Genomic DNA, 8,617 nt, shown 5'->3' on the forward strand with positions numbered 1-8,617 from the left:
TGTAAGAAGCAAATGCAAGTAACATTCTAATAGCTTCTAATCTAGCAACGGTCTATACCTTCCTCCTGACATTAACCTTGAGCTACAAGTCTAGCTTTATTTATAATCATATTCCCATTTTCATCAATTTTATTTCTAAAAATCCATTTGGTTCCAATAATCGAAATATTAGAGGGTATAGGGACTAATTCCCAAACTTTATTCCTTTCAAATTGATTTAGTTCTTCTTGCATAGCTAAAATCCAAAACTCATCATTTTCGGCATCCTTAAGACTTTTTGGTTAAATTTGAGAAACAAAAGCAAGATTATTAAATAAATTAATAGAGGAACGAATTTTCACACCTTGGTCGGGATTACCAATAATCAAATCCTTGGGATGAGATGAGGCATACCTCCATACTTTTGGCACTGATGAAGAACTTTCTTCCTTCTTTTCATATAAACTCACTTCTTCTTTACTTGAAAGAGTTTCCTTTCCTTTGTCCTTGACAGGTAAATCTCCAAAATTTCTTTCTAAAGTATCCCTACAAATAGACTCATTAGAAATATCTTTGCAAGATTTATCAAATACCACATGGATAGATTCTTCTATAACTAAAGTTCTCTTATTAAAAACTCTATAAGCTTTACTAATAGATGAATAACCAAGAAAAATACCAATATCCGTCTTAGAATCAAATTTTCCCAGCTTTTCTTTGTTGTTCAAAATAAAACATTTGCAACAAAAAATTTTAAAATACCCAATATTTGGAATTTTATTATGAGAAAGTTCACAAGGAGTTTTATCTAATCACGGTCTAATTGAAACTCTATTTGAAACATAACATGCGGTATTAACAGCTTCCGTCCAAAAAAAAATTTTTTAGGTAAATCCTATTCATTTAACATTGATCTAGCAAATTCTTGTAAAGTACGATATTTTCTTTCAACTACACTGTTTTGTTGAGGAGTACTTGGAGAGGAGAAATCATGATAAAAACCATTATCTTCACAAAAAAAAATTCAAATGCTACACTATTTCCACTCCATGGTCACTCCTAAATTAGTAATTAAAAAACATTTTTCATTTTGGACTAGTTTTACAAAACAAGCAAATCTTTTCAAAACATCATTTTTATGTTTTATCATCAAAATCCAAGTAAATCTCGAAAAATCATCCACTATCGCAAAGACATAGTAATTCCCTCCCTAGCTAGCTATTTTAGATGGGCCAAAGAAGTCCATATGTAATAGTTGAAGAGGTCTAGTAGTAGAAATCACATTTTTAGATTTGAAAGAGGACTTAGTTTGCTTACCCATTTGACAAGCATCACAGATTTTATCTTTTTCAAATTTAAAGTCAGGAAGGCCTCTAACTAATGAATTTCTTGAGATATCTGAAATCAAATGCATACTAGCATGTCCTAATCTTTTATGCCATAAACAAGAATTATCATGTAAAGCCGAAAGACATTTATCATTTATTGGACAATCATTTAAATCAATAATGTACACATTGTTATCCCTATTTCCAACAAACAATACTTTTTTATCACAACAATTTTCAATTATGCAACTATTTTTATGAAATATCACTCTAAAACCTTTATCACATAATTGACTAATGCTAAGTAAGTCATGCTTTAAACCATAACTAAAAGTACATTTTCAATGAGAGTACCAGGGTCATTACCTATAGTACCCTTACCAATTATTTTACCTTTCTTGTTGTCGCCAAAAGTTACTAAGCCGCCCTCCTTCTTGGAAAGATTCACAAACTTGGATTGGTGTCCCATCATGTGGCTTGAGCAACCACTGTCCAAATACCACTTATTTTTTCTTGGAGTCTTTCAAATAAACCTATAAATAAAGATATTCAAAATTGACCTTTTGGTACCCATATTGTTTGGGTCCTAACAAGTTAGTTTTCAAGAATTTAGGAATCATGCTTGCATTCATATTAAAAAACTTACCACACGAGAAACAAACAACATCATGCAGAAATTTATTTCTTGGACTAAGTTTATGTACTCTATTTTCAATAGAAAAATTATTTCTTAAAACATTGTTAAATTTTATATTTTGAGAAAATTTTCTTCCGGAAGTAATGTTTTGAGAAATTTTCAATTTAAAGTAATTAGGTCTAATATGACCTTCAACACCACAATAATGACATATTGGCACAAATGTAGATTTATCATACTCATATACAAATTTGCATGTGTTAGGCTTACGCATAATGGGGGATGGTTTAACCAATATTGTTTTAGAACTCGAAGGAGTAGAACATTCATCAATATAGCCTAATCCTCTCCTATTATCATAAGGCTTACCTGCTTCAATTATTTTATTTAATTTTTGAGCACTTATAGTTAACTTTTGAATAGACTCTTTAGCTTTAGGAAGTTCATGTATAGTATTTGATTTCTTTTGTTTGAGTAATTTAATTAACTTATCTTTTTCATAACAATCATGCTCAAGAAACTTAATTTTATCAAGTAATGCAGTTTTCTCATCACAATCATTTACATGCTTTTCATACGGTATATCAAATTTTACAACATTATGATTATTCTCTTAAAAGCAAGAAATTTCATTTAATAAAGACTCATTTTTAATAATTGAAGCCTTATATTTCTTTTGAAGGATAACATACTTTGAACCAAGTTTTTCTAAATCAAGTTGCATCTCCTCAAAATCTTTAAATAATTCATCGTAAGAAGGAGAATCAAGAATTACCTCGTCTTCATCCTCTTTGTTTCCCTGAGCCATGACTTCATCCTCTTTGTCACCATGAGTCATGAAGCAAAAATTTGCTACTTTTTCATCACTTAGAGATTCATTTGCATACATTTTATTATGAGCTAACATGCTAATTTTTGTTTCATTAACTTGATTTGTTCAGTTACTTCAAGAGTTTTCCAAATTTCATATGTTGTACAACACATACATACTCTATTAAATTCATCATTACTTAGGGTACAATAAAGATAATTTATAGCACTAACATTAAAAGAATATTTTTTTTATATCATGTTCATCAAATTCATTCTCTAATTTAAGCTCCTCAATTAACAATTTTTATTGGAATGAAGGGACGTTTACTAACATTCAACCATAATTCATAATCAATCGATTGCAAATAAATTTTCATTCTAGCTTTCCAATATGTATAATTTGTTCCATCAAAATAAGGAGGTCTAGAGGTTGATTGTCCTTCACAAAAACCATTTTTAACACTTAGATTTGCCATAATCTCTAGAAATAAAGTTTATATAAAAAAAACTTAATTAGAGCAACCGGGCTCCGTTACCAATTGTTGGATCGATATGACAACCCTAGAGGGGTGAATAGGGTTTCAACAATGTAATTATTAATTTTTTTTAAATAACAATCAAAATATCATCCAATAAAACTTAACAATAATTTAGAATTTAAATAGGAAAAGGGTTAGAAAATATAAAATCGTAGTTTTACAGTGGTTCGGTCAAACTCGACCTACTCCACTCCCCAAGCACCTCTTGGAAATTTGAATAAAACTTTCCGACTCTTTCCTCGGATCAGAGCCCAACTGCTACACCGCTTCTTTTACGAGTGCAAGAGAAAACTCAATTCTTTCCACGACTCAGGATCAAACCGGTACACCGCTCTTTTTACGAGTTCAAGAGCAAACTCCTTTCCACAGCTCAGGATCAAACCGGTACACCGCTCTTTTTACAAGTTCAAGAGCAAACTCAACCCTTTCCACGACTTAGGATCAAACCGGTACAATTGTCTGAAATCTTATAGAAACACACCACAACACTCTGATTTAATAGACATCTCTCTCAGGAATAAGATAAAAAAAAGAAATAGAATTAGAAGCTTTGTACAGAGCAACAATGAACACTTTTAAAAAAAAAATAGATCGAGGAAACAAATGTTCTGTAACGACCCTAAATTTCCACATACTCAGAGTCGCTACTAACGTCTCATGCTCATCTATAATGCAGAAATATAACTCTTACATGAACATAATTGATAATGTAAACTTCAAAAACACGTTTAAAACAACTTCTCTGGAAAACACAGCCATGGTCTTACGTGTTTAAATATGAAATACTGAAATTTAGAGAAAACAAAAACAAATACAAAATAATTTAAAACAATGAAATGCAAAACAACCTATTCTAACTTAAAACTAGAAATTTAAATATGAATCTACCCTATGCACGTGCCACAGTCTCTGCTCGCGATGCCGCCGTCCTCCGTACAAGTGCGCCTTGCCTTTACCTGAAAAATGATGTGGCACACGGCCTGAGTATTTCAAAGAATACTTAGTAAGTGACCCCACTATAGGGGCCATGCTAATGCAAACACATGCAATCATGAAGAGGGACCTATCTCTAATCATCTTAGGGGTGGCCTCCAGTCTCGGACAAATTGGATGTGTAGTACTTCCCTACACACGACTCACACGTGCGAGTGTGAGTCCCCAGGGCGCTCGCACACCCCCTGGACCCTCTGGTCAAGCTAATCTGTAGCGACGTCCGGAGGTCAGCGGAACCCCATAGTGTCATGCGCCTCATGAACACCCTCATCTGTGTGCTTTCGCACCTGTGCGCATTCGCGCTCATCATAAGGTGCGCGTCCGCACTCATCATCTCTAGGGGAAGTAGCCCTATGCTTATGAACATATAAAATGCATGAGGTCCCTCTAAATCCATCGTAATGTCTCTTCTGACACAACCCTCTAGTCTCATCTCTTTGTTACTCTAGGTAACGCATATCGTGGATATTTATATTAATATCATTTTCATGCTCTTAGGGTTGTGTCCTACGTCGATCTAACGACATGATGCAATATGACACTCATCATCATCTAGCATGCTCAATATGGAAAACATCATCATATTAAGGTAAAAATCATGCAATCATCATGCTCATCATAATGCCACAACGTGCGTCCAACATATTAAGCGTCACTCAACAAAATATGTATAAACCGGCACATATCATCAAGCATCATACAATTTATTTAGCCTATCCTATAGTAAGGCCACTTACCTGATTAGCTTATACGGTTGTCACCAATTTATCTTTAATGAAAGTTTGATTTTTCCCTTTGTATCCAAGCCAACCTATAAGAATCCATGGCATCAATTTCATGTTAAATTCTCTAACTCTTACAATGGTTCATGTGCTAAACTTCATGCGAGCATTAAAGACTTTGCATAAATAAAGTCTTGGAACGTTATAATATACCTCTAAATAGATATACACATATTATATATATATACTATTTATATTAAGATTTCATTTTCTATTTTTTATTTCGATTGACTTCTCTCTTGTCTTTTGATATTCTTTCTTTACTCTGCTTTTTCTCTCAATTTTTGTTCAAGACATATTCTTGACCAATTTTTAATCGATACTTACTTAATCATATTGTTGGTCAATTCGGATCCATTCTTACTCCCAACTCTTCCCTTTTATTTTTCTCTTCCTCTTGTTTTTTTCTTTTGATTTTATATTCTGGCTTTCTTTGTATTTTCTTCTTCCCTGTTTTTTTTTACTCGGTATGCCTTCTCTCTATTTTTATTTTTTATTTTTTTTACTTTGTGGCCTTCTTTGTATTTTCTCCTTTTTTTACTCTGTATGCCTTCTCTCTATTTTTTTTTTTACTTCTTTCCGGCTCTCTTTATTTTCTCTTTTACTTCTTTCCTGCTTTTCTTTCCGGCTCTCTTTATTTTCTCTTTTACTTCTTTCCTGCTTCATGCTCTTTAGTTTTTTTTTTCTTTTCACTGCATTTCTACTTTTCTCTCTTTACTTTTGATTTTGTTTACTGTTTTTGGCTTCTATATATATATATAGATATATATATTTTCTCTTTTCTTTTGATTTTGTTAGCACTACTTTGCCTCTCTACGGTCATCTCATATTTTTTTTGTATTCTAATTAATTCTTCTTTTCAAATCTTTCATTTATCTGATGTATTTTATTTTTTTTTCTTCCCTTTAATTTTGTTAAAATCTAAAATTCACAGATAAATTTTCATTTCAAATCTTTCCTTTCTTCTTTCCTCTTTCCTTTCTTATTTACCTATTAATTTTTTTTTTGTTCAGATTCTCTCTTTTACTCTCTATTTTCAATTTATTTTTCTATCTGTTATGTTGACAAATATTTGCCTCATCTGTTCTAGTTATTTTCTATGACCTAACATCATAACCAAAAATCTAAATATCTGGCAAGAGAACTAGGGATCTAATTCTGAATAATTAGACAAAGGAAAAGAAAATATGTTCTGGTTATTTTTCTATGACCTAACATCATAACCAAACATCTAAATAAATGGGCAGGTAACAAGAGATCTTATTCAGATTAATTAGATAAAGGAAAAGGAAATCTGATTGGGATAAATGAAAAAGAGATCTGAAATATGACTTACCGTAATAACAAAGCAAGATCTCTCTCCAATAATTAAATCTCCAGCTCTCCTTGCAAATCTGGTTGTTGGTATTTTTCTTTCATGGTAGGTACCCATCCAGTATTTTTTTTTTCATTGTAGGAACCTCACATGCATCCACTGTTCTGATTTGGGTTTTTTTTTACGGATGAGTTGGTTGAGGAGAGATAGTTGGGAGAGAGAGGGGGTTAGTGGGGAGTAGTTTAGGGAAAATTATTATTTTAATTATTTAATTATTTAGTTTTTTTTGGGTCGTTACATGTTCTGTGTGTTGTGTTATGAAAACTATGAAGAGGTGATGAGTTTAAATAGCGATCAAGTTGTAAAAATAGGAATTGATACGAACCACTAAAACGTGAATCGAAACGTGGACCACGAAAAATAATAAAAATGATAGACCACATGTTTCATTTAAATTTAATATATATATATATATATATATATATATATATATATATATTAACATATTGAAATATAATAATATAATAAAAAAAATGTTAATGAAAACCATCGTAAGATTTTAAAAGTAATCGAAAAGTTTTATAAATCTAATTGAAATATTATAAACGTAATTGAAATGATTTTTTAATTCAAATAATTTTCTTTTTCAAAACTACTTTTCATAAACGTAAATGAAATCATTATAATTTCTTTCCATTCGAGAGTGACAACTAGTTTTCATAAATGTAAATGAAATCATTATAATTTTTTTCCATTTAAGAGTAATAACTAGTTTTCGTAAATGTAAATGAAATCATTATAATTTCTTTCCATTTAAAAGTAACTGAAAACTTTTATAAATGTAATTAAAAACTCCACCATTTGTTACTCTACCGAATTTATAAATGTCATACTTCGATTGGTCTATGATGTCAATTTTGTCGCTAGTCCATGATGTCAATTTTGTCACCACATCATCACGTCAGGTATCTTGTTTTGAATTTGATTGGTCCATGATATCAATTTTGCCACCACATCATCACGTCGCGTATTTGTTTTGATTGGAAGTTCTTCATTTTATCTCTAATTTGAGTGAACCAAAAAAGACGTTGAAATCGTTATTCCCAACCTTACACTGTGGACAAAAATAATGAGAATTGTTAATAATGGAAGGTAGGTTTGTTATCATCAAAACATCAATTAATTAATTAATTAAAATTAATTAATTTGAGAATAAGGCGAAAAAGCCAACCATGGGTATCATAAAGAGGGGAGATTGTTGGCTTTTTCGGCCTTAATCTCAATTAATTAATTAATTAATGTTTTGATGATAACAAACTTACCTTCAAATATTAACCATTCTCAGTATTTTGTCCATAGTGTAGGGTTTGGAATAATGATTTCAACGTCTTTTTTGGTTCACTCAAATTAGACATAAAACGAAGAAGTTTCAGTCAAAACAAGATACCCCACGTGATGATGTGACGGCAAAATTGACATCATGGACCAATCAAATTCAAAACAAGATACCTGATGTGGTGATGTGGTGACAAAATTGATATCATGGACCAGCGGCAAAATTGACATCATAGACCAATCGAAGTATGACATTTATAAATTTGGTAGAGTAACAAATGGTGGAGTTTTCAATTACATTTATAAAAGTTTTCGGTTACTTTTAAATGGAAAGAAATTATAATGATTTCATTTACATTTATGAAAACTAGTTGTTACTTTTAAATGAAAAAAAGTAACAAACACTCTATTTTCTTGAGGGTCATAAAATAGACCACCTTTCGTCTCTTTGGGGTATCCTATGAATAGGCATAATTTTGAACGACATTCTAATTTCTTGGGGTTTTGCACCAACACATGTGCTGGGCATCCCAAAACGTATACAGCAGTCTCCACTACATATCCTCAAAACGAATCAGGCAGTTGAGCGAAACTTATCATAGACTGAACCATGTCTAACAGAGTTCTATTTCTCCTTTCTGATACACCGTTCTGTTGAGGCATATCAGGGGCTGAGAGTTGAGACGTTATTCCATGTTCTATCATATAGACCTGGAATCTTAAGTCTATATACTTTCCACCTCGATTTGATCAAAGTGTTTTAATAGTTTTTCCTAATAGATTCTTAACCTCAGTCTTATACTCTGAACTTTTCAAGAGCTTTGAACTTGTGATGCATTAGGTAAATATAGCCATTTCTTGAATAATCATCAATAAAACTGATGAAATATTCATAC

The 8,617-nt window shown here is 31.5% G+C and overlaps 1 long non-coding RNA gene across 2 annotated transcripts; it reads right to left on the minus strand.

Annotated features, from left to right (window-relative positions):
- Positions 1 to 3,451: 3,451 nt before the first annotated feature.
- Positions 3,452 to 6,686, minus strand: LOC147790324 (uncharacterized). 2 transcript variants are annotated; one of them, XR_015422963.1, is made up of 4 exons: positions 6,408 to 6,686; positions 5,027 to 5,100; positions 4,185 to 4,252; positions 3,452 to 3,762 (listed from the first exon to the last, which is right to left on the minus strand). It is a non-coding gene; the product is annotated as an uncharacterized LOC147790324 (long non-coding RNA). The 2 variants fall into 2 exon arrangements; XR_015422962.1 differs by having other exon boundaries at positions 3,452 to 4,252.
- Between the last annotated feature and the right edge of the window lie 1,931 nt (positions 6,687 to 8,617).

The sequence above is a fragment of the Cucurbita pepo genome, chromosome 11 (assembly GCF_057944985.1).
Source record: "Cucurbita pepo subsp. pepo isolate OVF chromosome 11, ASM5794498v1, whole genome shotgun sequence".
NCBI lineage: Eukaryota > Viridiplantae > Streptophyta > Magnoliopsida > Cucurbitales > Cucurbitaceae > Cucurbita > Cucurbita pepo.